Below are 19,710 nucleotides of genomic sequence, written 5' to 3'. Positions count from 1 at the left end.
TGGTTTCTTTGTCACTGGATACTGAGAGTTATGGACTCAGATAGGGTGAAGGAAGTTGGGCTGCTGGGACACATCAGCTGCCTCAATGGAATCTACTGAAATATTAGAACTTCAGTCTCCCTTCCACTGTCTGTAAATCCACTTCCCCACAGTAAAATCCCTTTTGGGAAAAAGAGGTTCTGGAGGCTATAGCAAGGGAGGGAGTCATTGGCAATATGCTTCCAATGGAGTAATATTGCCTACGAACCTGAGGTGGGAGCCAGTAGCCTGTACGGAAGTCCTGAGATTATGCAAGTCTGGTCCTAAACTTCTGGGGACCCTCATTTGTGTGAAGCTGTAAAGAGCCTTGGAGTTTTGGGAATTAACCCCCTGTTCTTTTCAAAGGGTAGGTATGTCATGTGGAGGATTTACTTATTTATTATTCAAGACTGAGGTTTCAAAAGTGCTTTAAGTGCCTCACATTCATTGAAAGCCAATAGAAGTTGAGCATTTAACTTTTGAAAATGCCACTCTAAAATATCTTTGCTGTATATGCCAATAATAAATTGTTCTTTACTGCTAAGTGGCTGAGGGGCTGTACTTAGTGCTATTTTTTAAAAAAAGTTTAAATTATTTAAAATCAACATCAAATCTAAGATTTCATAGATTTTGAAATCTATGAAATCTATGAAATCTTAGATTTGATGTTGAAAAGTGGGCCAGGGCATGGTCCTGGATCGTGCTCTGGGGCAACTGGAGGCCGGGTCTTCCACAGACATGCTTTAGTAGCAGCCAGAGTGTCTCTATAGCTGGCCCTTGCCCTGGTGCTGAAGTGTGCCAGCTGCAGGGAGCTGGACCTGGGCTCCAGTGCTGGTAAACTATAAAACTATAAAACTATTTTGAAACCTCAGTAAAGAGCCTGATTTTTTGAAGTGGTTACTACCAACCATTCCCAGTGAAAGGATCAGGCTTCCAATATTCTTAACAACTCTTATTCTCCTGACTCTCCTCCTATTTAGTTGGGTAATGTAACTGTGTCTCAGGGTGTCACTAGACATTACAATCACATATTAAATGCTCTTAAGACAGGAGCATCCATGCATTAATGCAGGAAGAGACAAGCTAAGTGTCCTCTTAGTGTCTCAAAGTTACACCTCTTCAGAGAAGGATTATCTCCATCTGGCATTAGCTCACATTGCGGTAATATCAGTCTGCTCCATGGGGCCATTACCAGCACTTTTCAGTCCTCCAGTATCCCAGGATGCACCATTCCTAGCTCCCCCTCCCCTATGGACAATTTATCACCTAGACTGCCGTGCACTGACAGAAATCTGGGCAGCTATGGACAAGTAGGGAGCTGCAGGAAGGGGAAGGAGGAGTGGGGAGGAGTAAGTAAGTGAGAGGCTGCTAGGGATCCATGGCAGGTGGTAGATGCAAGAGGTGAGTGCAGAGCTGGGTAGCCATGAGACAGATTTAGCAGCTCCTAGCCACACCCCTACTTTCCAGCCATCTACCAGCAAGTCAGAGCTAAGCACAGTAGAGAGTTTATTAATCCCAAATGTGTGACTGCTCACACCACTTGCTATCTTCAGTACCACCTAACAATACTTACAGTTAGCACATGTGATTACCCTCAGGTAACCTCACACATTGCAAAGCTTAACACAGTTCAAAAATCTCAGGTCTGAGTATTTTTAAACCTGGTGGTATTATAAGTAACACTTACAATGGCTATTAACTGAAAGAGCTCCAAAGGGGGAAAATACTAGGCCTGTGCAAAGTGGCTAGTATTCGCTTTGGATTCGGATTCAGCCAGTTCAGGGGACAGTGATTTGATTTGGTGATTCAAATCACTGTCTCGAATTGATGCAACCGAATCACCCAGGCTCATCCCCAACCCGCTCCCCCAGCCCGGCAATGGCTGCCCTGCCTGCCCCAGCTCCCAACACTTTGCAAAAAAAAAAAAAAGGCCTGACTCAGTGGGTGCTTCCAGGCAGGGAGGGCAATCCCCGCTGCCCCCCACTGCGCCATGCTGTGTGGGGGCTCTGCACAATCTCCCAACCCCTCTCCCACTGTCCCAGGACCCCATGGCTGCCCCTCCCACCACGGCTCCGGACCTTTAAGGAAAAAAAAACAGAAAACTCTGGACTTACTGTTCCTGTCGGCAGGGGGCAATCCCCACTGCCCCGCATCACGTGGGGGACTCTGCACAAGCCCCCAAAGCCCTGAGGCTGGTGCAGGAGCAGTAAGTACTGGGGCTTTTCTCATTTTTTTCTTTCTTAAAGGGCTGAAGCTGGCCCAGGCAGGGTACCCATGGTGGGGCTGGGGGAGTGAGGGGGGACGGAGGGCTCATGGAAGAGCGCCGCGATGCAGCATGGGGCAGTGGGGGGCAGCAGGGATCCCCCCCACCCAGCAGTACCCAGTGAGTGGGACTTTTTTTTAAAGAACCGGGAGCTGGGGTGGGTGGGGCCACCATGGTGGGGCTGGGGGAGCAGGCAGGGTTGGGGCTTGGCAGGGGTACCCCCATGGTCCCCTCTCCCCTCCCCCAGCCCCTCCTCTCTCACAGCTAATACTTACCAGCTCCGAGTCTGGCTGGAGCTCCCTGCTGCACTAGGGACTGTCTGAATCATCAAAGCTCTCCATATCATTTCTGAAGATGCAGAGAGCTTTGAATCGATTCGGACCTTTTAATTGGACCCCTGATTTGATTCAGATTCAGAGATTTGGCCACTGAACCAGGCCATATCTCCTCCAAACTGAATCACAGCCCTAGAAAATACCTGCCTGAAGGGAGATAGGCATAAGCTTTGGTAAGTGACAGCCTACTTCATTAGATGCCATGAACAAAGTAGGATGTCACCTACAACAGCTTGTGTAGGATGCCTTTTAACTTGGCATCCCATACATGTACAAGCTGATTGTCCCACTTTAAGGACCTCTGAAGTCTCTGAGATCACTTTTTCCCAGGACAAACTGGGGCTTATTCAAGTTAATTACCTTTCATTTCAGGTATGAGCTGTATGTGTAAAGGGCCAAGCTGCTCTTTTCATAGTTTCAGTTTCATAGTTGGTAGGGTTGGAAAGGACCTAAGCAGAACAGCAAGCCCGACCCCCTGCCATGGGTAGGAAAGGATGCTGGGGTCAAATGACCCTGGCTAGGTGATTGTCAAGCCTCCTTTTGAAGACCCCCAGGGTAGGAGCAAGCACCACTTCCCTTAGAAGTTGGTTCCAGATCCTAGCCACCCTGACTGTGAAATAGTGCTTCCTGATGTCTAGCCTGAGCTTACTCTCAATCAACTTGTGGCCATTATTCCTAGTTACTCCTTGTAGTGCTCAGGGGAACAGGGACTCTCCCGTTCCCCACTTGTCTCCCTTGGTAAGTTTATAGACGGCCACCAGATCCCCTCTCAGCCTTCTCTTGTGGAGGCTGAACAGGTTCAGGTCCCGTAGCCTCTCCTTGTAGGGCCTGTCCTGCTGCCCCCGATCATGCAAGTGGCCCTCCTCTGGACTCTGTCAATGCTGTCCACATCCCTCCTGAAGTGTAGCTCTCAGAACTGGATGCAGTACTGCAACTGCAACCTGACCAATGATGCATAGAGGCAGAGGATCACCTCCTTGGACCTGCTCGTGATGCATCTGTGGATGACAAGGTGCAGTTAGCCTTACTGACTGCATCCTCACATTGGTGACCCATGTTCATCTTGGAATCAATAATGACTCCAAGATCCTTTTCTGTCTCTGTGATGATGAGAAGGGAGTTCCCCAGTCTATAGGTATGCTGGTTCTTGCTCCCTAGGTGCAGTACCTTGCACTTGTCCATATTGAAACCCATCCTATTCTCATCCACCCACCCCTGTAACCTGTCCAGATCCAATTGCAGCCTGTCTCTTCCGTCTATCGTGCCCATCTCTCCCCACATCTTAGTGTCATCTATGAATTTGAACAAGGTGCTTTTCACCCCCTCACCCAAGTCACTGATGAAGATGTTGAACAGTGTGGGCTCAAGGACTGTGCCCTGTGGGGCTCCACTGCCCACATCCCTCCAGGTCGAAAATGACTCATCCACCACCACTCTCTGGGTGCGGCCCTCTAGCCAATTTGTGACCCATCTGACTGTGTAGGCATCAACACCACAGTCCCCTAATTTCTTAATGAGGATGGGGTGTCGAAGGCCTTCCTAAAGTCCAGAAAGACTACATCCACCTTGACATCTGCATCTAAGGCTTTTGTGACCTGGTTGTAAAAAGCAACCAGGTTGGTCTGACAGAACCAACCCATGTTTGTTGCCCCTAAGCATAATCTCCCTTGCTGGTCCCTCGCAGATGTGCTCCTACATAATTTTCTCAAAGAGCTTCCCCAGGACCAAGGTAAGACTAACAGGCCTATAGTTTTCCAGGTCCTCCTTCCTCCCTTTTTTGAAAATGGGGACCACATTGTCCCTTTTCCAGTCCTCTGGCACCTGGCCAGAGCACCATGAGTGCTCGTAAAACTGTGCCAGGGGTCCTGAAATGACCCCTGCCAAATCCCTCAGCACGCTGGGGTGGAGATCACCTGGATCTGCTTATTTGAACATGTCCAGCCCCACCAGAACTTCCCTAACTAGATCCTCTCTGACCCCAGGCCTGGCTGTGCCTTTCCTGATTCCGTCAGGGATCCCGGTGGTGGGGGATGTCCCGGTCCCTGCTCAGAAAAATGGTGGCAGAGAATTTGTTAAAGAGGTCAGCTTTATCGTCTGGTGCAACCACCAGATTGCCAAGTGTGTCCTGCAGGGACCCCATGTTACCTGGTGCCTTCTTTTTATTCCCTATGTATTTAAAAAAGACTTCTTGTTATCTTTGATCCTGGTGGCTAGTCCTAGTTCTATCTCTGCCTTAGCTTTCCTAACAGCCCCCCTACAATCTCAAGCAATGGAGGTATAATCCTCCTTGGTGATGGCCCTTCCCTTCCACCAGGTATATGCCTCCTTTTTAGCTTTCAGGCATTTCTGAATGCCTTTGGTGAGCCATGGGAGCTTTTGAGCACTCTTTCCTACTTTGATTCGTGTTGGGACTGTCACCCTTTGGGCTCAGAGGATCATCTCCCTAAGGAACAACAACTTGTCTTGGACTCCCAACTCCCCAACCCTCTGGGACCTCAGTGCCTCCCCAGCTAGTCTTCTTAGTTTAAAACTTTGGGTGGGTCAGGAAGCAAATGCACCAGTTCACAGCTCCCCCCCCCCCCGAATCTGCTCCTGCTAACTACCTGTCTCTACTCATGGATGGTTAAACCAACTGAATTACAGATTTATCATGTCTAATTAATGTGTGTCAAGTATTTTGAGAAAGGTACCAAACACACAATTACTCTTATAGAATTTAAGACCCTAATGTGTGCAATTTTAAAAAATTTTGCAAAAATGTTACCAGTCTTTGTAAATAGCAAACTCCCATTGATTTCAATAGAACTGAGATTTCACTCCTGCTCTTACATGACAGTCCTTGAATTCAGGATTCCACCATATTTCTATAGTAGATGGTGACACAGAATCTTTGTTTGTTTCTTTGTTTTAAAATAGGGAACCTGTTCTTGCTCTTCTACTTTTAAAGACTTGAAATTGAATAGTAGAAAGGGGCTGGAAGGTGCACAAAGAGATGATCTAGTTCAATCCCACTAACAGTAGGTTCATCTCTCTCTCTAAACCATCCCAAAAAACATTTGTCCACTTAAACACTGCCAATGTCTGAGTTTCCACAGTATCTCTAGGTAATCTGTTCTAGGTCTTAACCACACTCATTATTAGAAAATTCTTCCTAACAGCTAACTTAAAACTCCTTCATTGTAATTTAAACTATTATTTTTTGTCCTGTACCCAGAGAGGGATTCTGGGTAAACTGTTTAGGGTCCTGTTTGGTGATGCTTGCCAGACATAAGAAACAGGAATCACTGGAAATGGATGGAGGTGGATTTTGACCCAGAGTTGACTAGATGGAGTGCATGGGAAAAGGCTGAGGCCAAAGTCAGAGACTGGGACTATGGCAGCCTTTCAGTGGTGGGAGGGTGTGTGGCATGCATGAGGTCAGCGTTGCTACTGGTGCTTTTGTACACCATGCTGGCCTTCCTCCCCCTAACAGCAAGTGACCCATACAATTCAGAGAAGCATGTGCATCTTCTTCTGGGGCTTCAGATAGGAAAAGTTTGCAAGGACCAGATTATATAAAACAAAACGGACCGTGAGCAGAGGAATGCTGAATGTCCTGTAGTTCCTCTGGGCCAAGTACATGAGCCAGATCTGTAAACTGGTGACCAGGGCAGAATCTAACACGGCCTGCTTCATAAGATACTTCACAGTGCACCTGATGTGATACTGGCAGGTGTACACACCACCCGACTCAAGCCCATGGACCATGGAGATGCCACAATTCTATGAGGTCTTGAAATGCCCCATGACCCTGACAAAACCACTGTAAGATGCAGGAGGTGATAAGGGCAAGAGACAGTTTGTCGCTTGTGGACTTACTACCCAGTGACAGCTACCAGGCCATGTGGGAGTGAATCCACAAGGAGCTATAGAAGGAGCACGGTGATTTGAACTCGCAGGTAGCCCAATGAGCACTCCGTATGTGGGCATGGGAAAACAGTGAGGGGCAGAGAAACCCATCAAGCTGCCCCAGGCAAACCTGCCAGTGGAAGGCAGATCACCTCCTCTGATACTGCCTATTCACCAGAGGGGTGTGGAGGGTAGTAATTGTACTCCTCCTGATGGGGACAGGGGTCAAGGCCCTGACAACAGAGGCAGTGCTGTTTGGTCAGCAGGGAACCCTGACAGCTTGCTTTGACCAGTTCATCTCCTGCTTCAGGAACACCCTGTGAAAGATCAAGAACCTTCTCATAAACAGCCACATGAACCTCTTAGTCGAGGACTGCATCAAAATGGGACTGAGTGAAATGCAGGAGTACTACAGAAAGATGTTTGAAGACAACATGGAGGAGATGGCAGAGGTCATATGAAAGAGAAAAGACTGCTACAGACTCTTCAGATGTGGGACCACCACCGGAGAGAACGATGACGATGATGGTTGAGATGATGACCGTGACGAAGATTGCAACAACAAATGAAAGGACTGGGGAAACAGATGGGGAATTGCGGGGTAGGGGACACTGAGGCAGTCTTCTGCTTTTATTCCAGTAGCTAACCTACCTGATAGATAGGTAGGTAGATATCTCCATATTCCATTCCCAATACTCTATAAATCATTTATTTCAATAGTGTAATAAACACTGATGATCATACCAATATGTCATAGTTTCATAGTGCTTAGGGTTGGAAGGAATCTAAACAGATCATCAGGTCCTACCTCCTGCCCCAGGCAGGAATGAGACAAATATCTGTCCAGCCTCCTCTTGAAGACCCCAAGGTGGGAGAGAGCACCACCTCCCTTGGGAGTCCATTCCAAAGCCTGGCAGCCCTAACTGTAAAGTAAAGTCTGCTGATGTCCAGCCTGAACCTGCTCTTTAACAATTTGTGGCTGTTATTCCTAGTGGTGCCTGGGGGAACAGAGCCTCACCCATGTCAAGTAGAGCTCTCCCTATAGATTTAGTTAACAAGGAGCAAAAAATGAAGTTTGCAGTTATACAGAGTTATGTGCTCTTATTTCTCTCTGTTGTCGTTATTTTTGAGATTTTAAAAAAATGAGCCTCATACAACTTTGGTTTGTGTTAGAGACTTAGGTTGAAATCTTGATTTCATGGAAATCAATAGGAATGTTGCAATTTCAATGGCAACAGAATTTCAGGTTTAATGGGAAGTCATCCTGATCTAGACATGTATTTCTAGCTGCAGAAGGATCTCATAAAATTAAATGGATGGGCAACAAAATAGCAGATCAAGTCCAATGCTGATAAGTGCAAAATAAAGCATGTAGGAAAGAACAACTTGGGAATCACATGCATGGTAGTGAGCTCTACATTAACTAGTACCACCCAGGAAAGAGTTTTTAAAATTATTGCAAGTAGTTCTCCAAAACATCAGCCTAGTGTTCATCATCCAGCAAAAAGGCTGCAATGTAAACATCAGGAATTACTAAGAAGGGGTTTGCAAACAAAACACAAAATGCCTTTATGCCCTGCGTATAAATCCACATACTCACTTTGAACTCCTGGCCAGAAAGCGCCTGGATGAAGTGCCGTAGCCACTTCCAGGAGGGGCACAGCTGCTTCCTGGTCAGTGCGATCGGCCATGCCCCCCCCACTTTCCGGTCACTGACTGGTCACTGGGGGCAGCACGTATCCCCCCCCGACTAAGATGGCACCAGTCGCCCATGTTGAACTCTATATGCAGTTTGGTCCCCCACACCTCAAGAAAATATAGTAAAACTAGAAACATATAGAGAAAAGCAATGAGGATAATCATTAATCATGGGCATGGGAAGCTTTCCATAGGAGGAGAGACTAAATAGGCTAGGACTTTTCAGCTTAGAGAAAAGATGATTTAAAGAGGCATGGGAAGATCTAGGATTTTGAAAAGGAGGGTGCACGTGGTGTGGTACTTTATCACATCTACCACAATACATATTTTTCTCCAGGTAAACAGAAACTAGAAGCTATACTAATATGCTAGGGGCCTTGGGTTATATTATTTTGTTTAAGATTGATGCAAAATCAAATATAAATATTGGAATGAGTTAAAAACATTCTGCAAGGCTGTGAAATTGGAGCTACATTATCAGGAGCAGCTAACAGACAGCAGAGTTGCAGAAGAAAGTCTAGCTTGAGTAGTGGCTTAAGACCATTAAAGAACATCAAGACCATTAAAAAGGAGAAAGGGTCATTAATGCTTGTGGAATGAAGAATTTAGAAGACATCAGGTAGTTTTTAATGAGCCATGAAGTCAGTGGACTCCCTGCTGCCTAGTGATTAAAAATGCTGCTGACACTGCCAGGCAATTGGTTTTAAACTTTGGCTGAACCAGGAATTGAAAGGATTGCAACTGCACCAGTGCACCCCCCTGGATCCTCCTATGTAAAGTGGGTATTATAGAGATCTATAAAATACTGAATGGGAAAGTGGAAGTTAATAGAGCATTACTATTTACCATCTATAGCCACAAGTCAGGCGGGGGGGGGGGGCGAGGCGGGGTTCTCCTTCCTCAGAAGGCTGAGAGTTTTGACTGGGGTGTGGCAATGCTGTATTGGGACTTAAACCTGGAAGTATCTATCTGGAAGGTCTTTCCCCTCCACTCAGGGTCAGACCAATTTCCACTTTTGGGGTGAGAGAAGAATTTTACCTCCCTGGGGTCAGATTTATATGGACTCTGGGGGCATTTGCTTTTCTTTGTAGCAGGGGGTGTGACCCTCTTCCAAAGGTCTCTTGAGTGTATTTCACACAACCTTTTCAGCAGCATGACACTAGCCACCATTGTCCCCCTGCTTTAACTGTAGCAGGTTAGAGTGCTATGCTTTGTGGTTGTGTGGCAGGGTTGCCTATGTAGTTTCAGTAATAGATTAGACAAGGATTTGCTTGTGATGGTTTCAATTGAGATGAACCTGCCTCAGGCAGGGGTAGTTTATCTATAGATTTCATAGATTTCATAGATATTAGGGCTGGAAGGGACTTTGGAAGATCATTGGGTCCAGCCCCAAGATGTCCCTTCCAGTCCTGCTTTTCTGTATTTTTGTCATGTCTTATGGTACCTGAATTAGAGGACATACAATGAAATTACTTAGAAGTGGGATTAAAACTAACAAAAGGAAGTTCTTTCACACAACATGTAATAAACTTGTGGAACTCATTTCCACAAGATGTTGTAAAGGTCAACAATTTAAACAAATTCAAAAAAGGATTAGACAAATTTACACAGGATAGCTCCATGAGTGGTTTTTAAAAATTATAACTATGAGTACAAATTCCAAATTAGGACTACTTAAGTGTCTAAATGTTGGAAGCTATAAGGGAAGACGGGCAAGGAAGACACCAGTCTGGACAGGCCTTGCATAAATACTTTTTCCCCCTGGCCTCCAATCTTCACTACCATAAGGTACAGAATACTGAGCACAGGCGGTGGAAGAGGGGGCTAGTGGAGCTTAGCCTCCCCAAGTACAGGGTAGCGGTAGGGCCACAAAGCAGCTGGCCGCAGGCTTCCAGCAGCTGCAGCAGGGGTGGGGAGGGGTACATGCAGCAGGGATAGAGGAAGTGGGGCTAGGCCTGGGACCGGGGTGGGACTGAGCTGTGAATGGCTCATTTGGGGATATGGCTCCTGCTGCTATCCATACCTCAGGAGGCATGGAGGGGCACATGCCCCCAGATCTGTGTGGGGCAGCATAGACTGCTCCTGTGGTCTGGGGCTGGGTTCTTCCTGCGGGGCGTGGGGTTGGACTATGCTTGGGGCAGGCAGCAGCTGCTCACCTGAAGCACAGTACACCCTCCCCCTGCCCACCCTGCCATGCGCAGATCCAGGGGGCATGCAGCCCATGTGCTTCCTAGGACCCGTGCAGCAGTGGGAACTGCCCCCCCCCCTCACTGCACCCTCTGGACAAGCTGCAGCTCCATCCCACACCCCTCCCTGCCCCAGCTGTGCAGGGCCTGACAGGATGGGCATGGGGATCCTGGGGGCTCCGGTGGTGCAACTGAGTCTGGCCCCGCTCCATCCCCCAGCTCTGGGCAGTGTGGGGCCAGGGCAGAGAGGCAACCGGGCAAATGCTGGCACTGTGCAAATGCCAGCTCTGGGCAAATGCCAATACCACCCCTGCTCCCTCCCATGGCCTTTCCCCTCCCTCGGCCCTTCCCCCCACAGACTTTTCTGCCTGGGGAGTCAGTGCCTGCATGCATGTGCTCAGCCCTCCCCAATTTTTTTTTCTTCCTCCGCCTATGATACTGAACTAGAGAGACCCAGTTTAGTATGTGTGGACACATGTACAAGTGGAGCCCTTTCAAAAGGGCAGTGTTTCAAAAGGGCGGTAGCTGGCACATTCTAATTGTTATGTGTTGATCAGGTGAGAACAATTAAAACATAGCAAAAAAAAAAAACACTCCAGCTTCAACACTGCTTTATCCAGGGTTAAAGCTGGAGTGGTTTTGCTACATTTGAATCATTCTCTGCTCCTTCACACATAAACATTAGCACATACCAGCTGCCCTCTTGAAAAGTTTACCTTCTGAAGAGGCTCCTTATATACACATGCCTACACCCCTCTGATGTTTTGATGTACACATTTGTTTCTGCTTCTCCAAAGCCTAATTATTTTCTCCAGTTGAACAGGTTTTATATTTGGAAGCCCTACATTCAAAGGATTTTTTCCTGATTTAAATCAGCATTAGAGAAGATTTAGATGTGAAATATGTAAGAGCAATTGAGAGAATGGTAACAGACATAATTCCACATTACCTTGATTGTTTCTAGTTTAAATGTTATGATTATCTCAATATAGCTTTATTTCAGCTAATGTAACTTGATATTTCTAATGGCAGTGGCAGGAATATGAGAAAAACAATTAAAATATTGCATCAACACTATAACATCTTTTGCATAACTTGCCAGACAAGTTTGTAGAAGGAATTAGTACCTGGGGCAATTTTCACTTGCCTCAACCATCCATCACATGTCAGTCCATGTTTATGATGTTGGAAAGATACTGCAGTAAAACAAGGTACAGTGGAAGGAGAACTCTTACCATAATAACACAGTGACAGTTCTGGAAATTAAGACATTAACAGTGGCCAAGAATTGCCTGTCTGGCAAGGAAGCTGCACAGCTCCCTCCCTCTCCTACTGCAGTTATGTTTAAAATCCAAAAACTTTGCCATCCTATGTCTGTACTGATGCACCTTTTGTACTGCCTCAACTACCTAAGGCAGTGATAGTGAACCTTTTTGCCTTGTGGGCCTAATGGAAGTTGCCTGGTCTGTCGGTGGGCCAGATCTGGCCATACAAAGAAATAGCAAGCTGCTCAGTGGAGGAGAGAATAGGGATGCAGCCTGGCCTCAATCCAGCTGCACAGGGCAAGGGGAAGGGAACATGCCCCAACTCCAGTCAGGTGGAGGGTGGGTGGGCTGATCCAGATGTGCTGGGGGAATAGGAGGTCTGGCCTGGCCCTAATGCAGTTGCACAGTGGAAGAGGGCATGGCCTGGCCCTGACCTGGCCAAGCAGGGCTTAGGAATTTGATACCAAGGGAGAAGTGCCAGCACGGGTGGATCTAGAATTTTGAAAAGGGAGGTGCACATGGTGAGGTGCATCATCTCATGTAACACAACGCTATTTTCTTTAATGAAAAATAATTAGAAGCTTTTCTAATATGCTAGGGGACTAGGGCGGCATTACTCAGTTTAAGATGGAAGCAAAAACAAATAAAATTTCATTGGAATGAGTAAAAAATAATCTTCAGGGCTGTGAAATAGGATCTTCATTACCAGAATAGCTAACAGATGGTAGAACTGCAGAACAAAGGAGAGTTAAATTGGTGGAACATCAAGACCATTAAAAAGAAGAGAGGTTCATTAACACCTGTGGAATGAAGAGTTTAGAAAAGATCAGGTAGATGGAGATAGACAAAACAGCAGATCCGGCCAGTGGCTGGACTCTACATCCCAGCAGACCCTGCTCACATGGCTAGGGCCAGTTTCCATGGAGACCCCAGCAGCAACTACTCTGTAATAGCAGGGGGCTGGGGTTTCTGTGGAGACCAGCCACAGCAGCACCAGTAGGGCACATCCCAGGGCCAGGCTGGGATCTTGCAGTGGTGACAGAGTGGTGTGGAGCCAGAGCAGGGCCACAATCCACAGCTGGCAGGGGTGGAGCTGCAGCTGGGCAGGAGGGTGTAACACAATCTAGCCTCCTCGGTTCCCAGTGAACTACTCCAAGGCAGTCCAGCACACATTCTTCTTTTCTACCCTTGTTCAGAACAAACTTATGCATCATCACAAAAATGCAATACACCTCTATGATGACATCTAGTAGAATACCAGAAACAAGTGGCACTACCTAGTTGCTTTTCACTGGGGCTAAGGTGGGGAAATGGAGAGTGTATGTTAGCTCCCTGCCTGAGGAAAGGAATAATGTTAAGGGTAAGAAAGGTTAGTAAGGAATAACAAAAGGAAGGTGAGATGGACGGAATGGTGATACTTAAATGCTGCTGTTAGTTTCAACATTATAAAAGTATTCAACATTATAAAAATATTTAAATAATTTGTAAGATAGTTAAATTAATAGTTAGCCCATGCAGTTTAGAACTCTGTGCTGCCATAGCTAATATTGCCCCTAAACAATTGGACCATAATGTGGAATGGCATTTAGAGATCCCCACGATAACGTTTTGGGAGGATACAGCAAGTTTAAGCGTTTGTTTAATAAACTGGTATACAGAGCAAAGATCCTTCCCTAAATCAATCAGATGGGTGAAGCAGTGCTTGTGTATCTCAGGAACACATTCTGTTTTGGACAGCAGGCTGGAGCATGTCAGTGTATTACCAGACAGTGTTAGCTTCTTTTCTGGGCACAAGGATTTTGCCAGTTCGTGCTGTTGCTTGCTGACACATTACTTATTGTGTAACAAGTGCAACAGGTGTTGGTGTTTGCTCCAAGGACACAGATCAGTATGTTCTATCTGTCTGGCCACTTAGGTGATGTGAGAATAAAAATGGTATTCACACTTCCAGCTTACCTGCACTACAGCAAATACCTCTGCAGTCAGAGCTGAAAAAATGCAAAATTATACAAATCTATTTGCTGATAGTCATAACTTCATAACATGTTAACATCTGGGGCTGACATTTTCTATGCATTATGTTAGCCCCAAAGTAATTTAGGAGAAGAAGGATGTAGGTGGTGGGTGGGGAGTTGAATAATTAGATAACTAGAGTAAGAGCAGGTCGGCTGCTTTTGAAGTAAGAAACTGAAATTTTTTTCTTGCTATATTAGAAAAATTCTTAAGGCTGTTATTTAAATAAACCTGGAGCTGAAATAGCCAAGGTAAGATGTGGAGGGACGTGGTCACACTGGAAGGATGCAACAGGCTACAGTCAGACCTAGACAGGCTACAAGGGTGGGCAGATGAGAATAGGATGGGTTTCAACACAGACAAGTGCAAGGTGATGCACCTTCGGGAGGAACAACCGGCACCATACCTACAGGTTAGGGAACTCCCCTCTTGCCAGCATGGAGGCAGAAAAGGATCTTGGGGTCATCATTGACTCCAAGATGAACATGGGCTGGCAGTGTGGAGAGGCAGTTAGGAAGGCCAATCGCACCTTGTCATGCATCCACAGATGCATCTTGAGCAGGTCCAAAGAGGTGATCCTCCCCCTCTATGCGGCACTGGTCAGGCCGCAGCTGGAGTATTGTGTCCAGTTCTGGGCGCCGCACTTCAAGAGGGATGTCGACAGCATGGAGAGGGTCCAGAGGAGGGCCACTCGCATGATCAGGGGACAGCAGGGCAGGCCCTATGAGGACAGGCTGCGGGACCTGAACCTGTTCAGCCTCCAAAAGAGAAGGCTGAGGGGGGATCTTGTGGCCTGTTATAAACTAGTCAGGGGGGATCAGCAGGCATTGGGGGAGTCCCTGTTTCCCCAAGCACCGCCAGGAGTGACCAGGAATAACGGTCACAAGCTGGCAGAGGGTAGGTTTAGGCTAGATATCAGGAGGCGCTACTTCACAGTCATGGCGGCTAGGGTCTGGAACCAGCTTCCAAGAGAAGTGGTGCAGGCTCCTACCCTGGGGGTGTTTAAGAGGAGGTTAGATGAACATCTTGCTGGGGTCGTTTGACCCCAGTATTCTTTCCTGCCAGGGCAGGGGGTTGGACTAGGTGATCTGCTCAGGTCCCTTCCGACCCTACAAACTATGAAACTATGAAACTATAAGGTTTGAAGGTACAATTTAGCATAGAAGTTAGTCTTCATAAAGGCTTTATTCCAGAGGAAATTGGTTTGACTTGAATTATGAGTGTCTGAAAATTACCTGTTGACCTTGCAAAACCAAATAGCAAAGGATGTTAAGTGTGCACCTAAGAAGAGGTGACTAAAGGTACTCCACAATCAAGAGATCAGCCTAAAAATGGAGTCAAGTTGGCCTGGTAAGCTTTCCATCTGTTTTGGGAAATCCTGGATGTGATAACAGGATCTGCATCCTATTTCTTCCCTACTGATGTTTTGACCAAAATGCCCCTTTTGTGCAAGGCAGTGATTCTCAAACTTTTCTAGATCACACAGCTCTTTTTAAATGGTTATATTTCTGTGCACTGCTGTGTTTCCAAATGATAAATAATCAAAAAATAACACTATATATCACTACAACCACTCTGTAACCTCCCTAACAACCTAAGAGAGATTGCAATTTGTTCTTCATTTTTTCTTTTCCCTCCTTCTTCACCATTTCCCCTACTCCCTTCTGCTTGCCCATCCTTTCGTTTTCTTTACTCTCTAGAAGTTGTCCTGACAAGCACCCTGAGATATACTGCTCTAGGGAAGAAGTAACCAAGGCTGAAGCATGAATAAGATTAAATATGCAACCTTTGCTCTCCTCTTTTTGCCTGAATGCTTATATAATGGGCAACATTACACAGAGGCATGAATGACGTGTGCCCCCGGAGGCTGGGGGGGCACGGAGACCTTCCACAGGCAGCAGCAAGCAGGGAGCGCCCACAAGCGGCCATGGCAGTGTCGGCGGGCGGGGGGTGGGGGAAGTGGCGAACACCAACCAGCGGTTGGCGACCACCTGCAGGCACCGCTGGCAGCATTGACAGCAGTCAATCCCAGGGGATACATCACCAATCTCAGGGGGTGCACGTGCACCCACATGCACATATTACACGTATCCGATTCCCTGACTCACGATTCAACTCAAGGGCTTTTCCCCCTTTTATCTTCATTTTCAACTATTTTAAACACTTCTATCCTTACAATAACCCTTCTGTTCTCTCTGAGTACACAGATTCAATCATTTCCTTAAGTGTCACTTAATTTTCTGCCTCTACACTTTTTTCCTTGTAAACAGAAACACACAAAACATTCTGCTTGCTGTTTTGAACAGAAGTGGAGAAGAAGTTAATATCATTCCAGATGCATCTTAGATTCATAAAATCATAGAAAATTAGGGTTGGAAGGGACTTCATAAGGTCATCTAATCCAATCCCCTGCTCAAAGCAAGACCACCCCCAATTATATCACCCCAGCCAATACTTAGTCTACTAGCATCTTAAAAACCTCCAAGGATGGAGAGCCACAATCTCTCTGGGTAACCTGTTCCAGTGCTTTACTACCCTTCTAGTGAAAAATATTTTCCTAATATCTAACCTAAACTACCCTTGCTTCAATTTGAGACCATTGCTCAGGACTTCTATCCTCTTTGGAACCACCCTTCAGGTATTACTGAAGGCTGCTTTTAAATCCACTCTCTGTCTTCTCTTCTCCAGACTAAATAAATGCAGTGCCCTCAGCCTTTGCTCATAAGTCACATGCCCCAGCAACCTACCTATTTTGGTTGCATCTGCTGGGCTCTTTCCAATTTGTCTACATCATTTCTGTAGTGGGGCCCCCAAAACCGGACACAGCACTCCAGATGTGGCCTCACCAGTGCTGAATAGAAGCTTCATCTTGTTATGTTCCTACCTGCTTGGCATGACCATCATCTCTTAAAAGTGTCAGTGACAATTTCTAAACATGAATTATTAATTCTTTTCACTTCTGAGGAGATGAATTGTTTATTTTTCATAGTGTCTTCACAGATCTCTCCATCTATTTCAAGGCAAAGGCTATGTGAATTGTCATGACTGCTTCATCAAAAAGACTCATTGGCTGGATCCAGACATACAGGCTGCTGTGTTTCCCCTGTGGAAAGCAGCAGCACAATATAGGGGAGAACGTGCTGCTGCTACAATATGTGCTGCTGCTACTTGTCCCTGGGGAACACAAATGTATGCGTGCTCTGGCACATGGCATGTTGACTGAACTAGGAAGCCTGGGGCCAGCATCTGGTGGGTGGTGCATACTGTTTTGGGTGGTGCATGCTGCCAACATGTACACCACCCCGCTTTTTTCCTCTGTGGGTTTTTTTGACACCAGGATTTCCCAAGATCTCCTAGTGTCATCCCCCCTACCCTCCCATGCTGCAAATCTGTGGCACCGCACACCGCATGTGCATGCTTATCTGGACCCACCCATTGACTTCAACAGGATTAAGATATAAGTAATTTACAAAATTGTGCAAAGTATTCTGGTTGTTCCAGAAAAGCTAATATTATTTTCTACAGGTAGAGATCAGAGGTTTCCTGTATCCTTATTACCCCTTCTTTATAGCATTTGATTTGAAACTTGCAAACAATTGGCAACCTCTACATATTTTAAAATATCTCATATTACAGAACTTTTAAAACCTCTCTAATATTTTTCATAAATTATTTCCTTGGAATTGTTGCAATGTCACTGTAAATGTTTGGGTGAATTTCATTGACAATGTAAAGATTACTTGAAACTTTATTGACTCAATATAGCATCATTAAAATAGTAATATTTTTCTCAATGACTAATTGTTATTGAGCCCTTTCTTGAGAACACCGGACATATGATTTTCCTTCCTATTAGGCTTTTACATTTCATTGTTCTATCTTTGAAATGTGTCACTGTAAACATATTAATAGAGATAATATGTTTAAATTCCCTGGAGTCCACTATAGACCACTCCATCTGAAAAGCCTCACTCTATGTATATCTAGATTTCCTTGTGGGATTCACTCATAGTAATGTTATGGAACAACTAGCAGTATTTGCTAGTATTAGCCTTTTTGTATTAGTTGTTAGGTCAGTGGGCTACTGGAATAGTTTTTCTTATTATTCTTTAGCAGGGGTCTTAAAATTGCCTTAAAACTCTACCCAAGTAGCTAAATGTCAACTATGGATGCTGTAGGGCTTGTGCCCCTTCTGGGATGACATTTTCTCTCCTGCTTCACTGGGCAGAGGGGTGTTGTATTACCCCTAGGCCCCTCCCAAGCATTATAATCTCACTTGCCACAAGTTGGATGTTTCAATGAATTATTTTATTCAGTGCGAAGATGGACTTCCCCTGCCACCCCCCTCCCACCCAAAAAAACAAAAAAATACCCCAGAAAAGAAGCAGAAGGCAAAGTCCCAGCTGGTTTCATTGCACTAATGGGGCTCCACCCTCCCCTATGGAATGGCGGTGGAATAGCAGCAGCGGAGGAAGAAGAAGAAGACCAATCTAGGGCTGCTAATCCCACTCCCCTGTGCAAGAACCTGCTCCCATTGCCGAAGAATGTGTGCATCCAGAATTGGGCTCCTCAGTCACCTGAGGACCCAAGGGACCATCAACAATGACAACACCCCAACCTTACCTCTCCTCAACCCTGATGTTTCTTTCAGGGTAGTATAAAGAAAGAAAATCAAGACAAAAGAAAAACAGTTCCTCACCTTTCCTGGCATCTGTGGCTTATATTCCAGTATCATCAATTAGTCTGGGATCACTCAACTTCTGTATTTATCTCTCTCAGTCTTCACTTACTTGGATTGAGTCAGTCTTCTGCTCTTCTTGGAAGATCACCTTTCCTGGCACTATCCCAGCCTCTGCTGCTCTGGGGTTCCTCTAATCCCCACCCATCCTCTTCCTAATACTGATCTCTGACCTCAGTCTAGGCAAATCTGCTCTAGGAGGGGAATTCTCGTCTACATCAGGCTTCCTAACACAGGGCTCTCCCCTGGGCTACCCCTCTCCAGATCCAAAAATATGTAGCGCAGCATGGCACAGACCAATCTAGACCCAGCATTCACTCCAGAAGTGGGTTTCATGGCCATTTGCATCTCTTGTGGTCCTCCGATCTTCTAGTCTAAGGTAAACTCTGGAGAAGGGCTTTTTTCCCTTAAACAGCTCCTTCCCATGTCTTCTCTCGTCTTAACACTAAATCAAACTGCAAATCATTTTCCACCTACATAAAGAGCCCCAACGCCACAGTATCCAGCACCCAACACCAAAGCATCCTATCAACTTTAATGAGTCTTCCCTCACAACTCCTCACTGAGGTAACAAGTAGTGTTACATTTTGCAGCCTAGGACCTAGCATCCAAAGTATGTCTGCACTCTTTTTCTTTGACATTATACTCCAATGTGACATGAAATCAATGAACAGGCTCCTAGTGATCTAACTGGGTATTAGAATGGACCTCCAAAGAAAATGTGCACAGGTGATAGAATTAGGAATGAAGTGCACCTCTGGCAGAAGTAGCAGCATGGCTCTCTTTGGGCAGAGAGACATAGTTAGCCATGTTAGTCTGTAGTCAAGTAGGTGGGGGTGTAGATTTGCACCTCAGAAACTAACCCAAGTATCATCTCATGAGGGCTTGTGCTATATGGTTAGTCTATAAAGTGCAAATCTACCCTGTTTTCTCTTTGGGCGGATCAATGGGCATACTCTGTAGTACCACCTTATCAACAGTGAGAACTCTTAGCATGGTACTGCCATGGTTTTAAAAGCATGCTTATGAAACAACCAGCATCTATGTTCGGTGTTCTAACACAGGCTGCTTCTTTGTTGCTGAATACAGGGAAAGTGCACAGTCAGTTTCAAGGCACTCATTGTTTAACTGTCATAGTCCAGAAAAAAAGAATCCAGTCTTTATCTATATCTGTATTCTAGACTTAGATTAGATGTCAGTCAAATTTCATCCTGGTATTGACATGCTGGTGCATATTTCTGACGAAAGCCAATTAATAGAGCATATTGTATTATTCAGCACATTAAACAGGCCTGATCCTCAGCTG

This window comes from Crocodylus siamensis, chromosome 2, assembly GCF_052110815.1.
Source record: "Crocodylus siamensis isolate JL-2025a chromosome 2, ASM5211081v1, whole genome shotgun sequence".
NCBI classification, from domain to species: Eukaryota; Metazoa; Chordata; order Crocodylia; family Crocodylidae; genus Crocodylus; species Crocodylus siamensis.
The sequence above is the reverse complement of the archived record's forward strand: the minus strand, read 5'-3'. Positions refer to the sequence as shown.